At 35.2% G+C, this 1,360-nt stretch overlaps 1 non-coding gene across 1 annotated transcript; it reads right to left on the reverse strand.

Moving 5' to 3' along the window:
• Positions 1–264: 264 nt before the first annotated feature.
• Positions 265–370, reverse strand: LOC145168249 (small nucleolar RNA R71). Its single transcript, XR_013741816.1, has one exon. It is a non-coding gene; the product is annotated as a small nucleolar RNA R71 (small nucleolar RNA).
• Between the last annotated feature and the right edge of the window lie 990 nt (positions 371–1,360).

A 1,360-nucleotide genomic window follows, 5' to 3' on the forward strand; every position in this document is an offset into this window, starting at 1 on the left:
AGACGATCATGGGTCGGGTCCTGTCCCACCCGAAATTCTCGCCCCAACAGATTTTGAGCTTAAGGGGTACATCCTTAATATGATCAAAGACATACCATTCTTCGGGAAAGTTACACGAGTTGCGGTGTTGCTAAGAATGCTTCCAGTTACGTTTAAAGGAGCAACAAAGGATTGGTTGAATCACTTGCACCTAGGGCTATCACTACATGGTAAAAGCTAAGAAACGAGTTTATTCAACAATTTAGTCCACCTTCAAATATTTCCAAATTGAAGAAAAATATATAAAATTTTCAACAATACGATGGAGAGTCGTTATATGAAGCATGGAAGCGTTACATGGAATGCTTCAGAATTTTCCTCAACATGACTTGAACGTTCAACAAGAAATCTCCATTTTTTATGATGGAATCAATGTGAGCACTCGCCAACTTTTAGATTCTCAACGATAGGGCAATCCATTCACGTATTGCAAGTTGGGTGTGATAATTGTTGCGGACCACATCTTACAAAGGATTGTTAATTGGATGAAAACGGATATAAGAAGGCTCAAGTGTGCTATTCAAGTGATGATAGGTTCGATGAAGATTGGAGGAAGCCAAGAAGGGAATGGAAGTGATGTACCACCCTTTTTCCCATGCAAAACAATACCCAACGTTTATCCAAGCAATTAAACACCAGTTTACCAAGCAAATATCAACTCACAGTAATTCCTTATCTTAGAACGAGTTCACCATAAAATCATCCCACCACTTTCATTTCTACTTCCTGTTACACCAAATCCTCTCAAGAACCAAGACCAAGATATCTTCTAAGTTCAAAAGTTCCCAAGTTTGTTCTTGGTATTTTGGTAAGTATTCCTTCAAAATCTAGTGTGTCTATACATTTTTATGTAAGTTTCATCCTATTTACACATATTATTATGTGTTAAAACCCTTAGGATAATAACATTTCCAAGGAAGTATATCAACCCATTCAAGAGTTTAGGCTTGGAAATTTTTACACCATCTCCTCAAAAAACCCACAAATCCACTCAAGGTGAGTTCATACCCCCACATTTTCGATATTTTTATGTTTTTAGGGGGGGGGGGGATACAAGTCAAAATTGTTATCCACACAAATACTTGCTTGTTTCATCTTTATGTTAAAATATAAGCCATTATTTGCATTAGTTAAGGTTACCACTATCTTTTATACAATTATTTGTGAAATATTAGTTTTGGGATGCAAAACTAACAAAAACAGAACATGATTCAGGTTATAAAAAACATAAAGAAAAATTATGATTTGTAAAACTACAAGGTTTTTGAAAGCTTTTTACCAAAATATAGACTTTCTAACAAAAAGGAGTATATTCTAGTTA

Source organism: Lactuca virosa, chromosome 3 (genome assembly GCF_052849685.1).
Source record: "Lactuca virosa cultivar CGN04683 chromosome 3, Lactuca_virosa_CGN04683_v6, whole genome shotgun sequence".
NCBI classification, from domain to species: domain Eukaryota; kingdom Viridiplantae; phylum Streptophyta; class Magnoliopsida; order Asterales; family Asteraceae; genus Lactuca; species Lactuca virosa.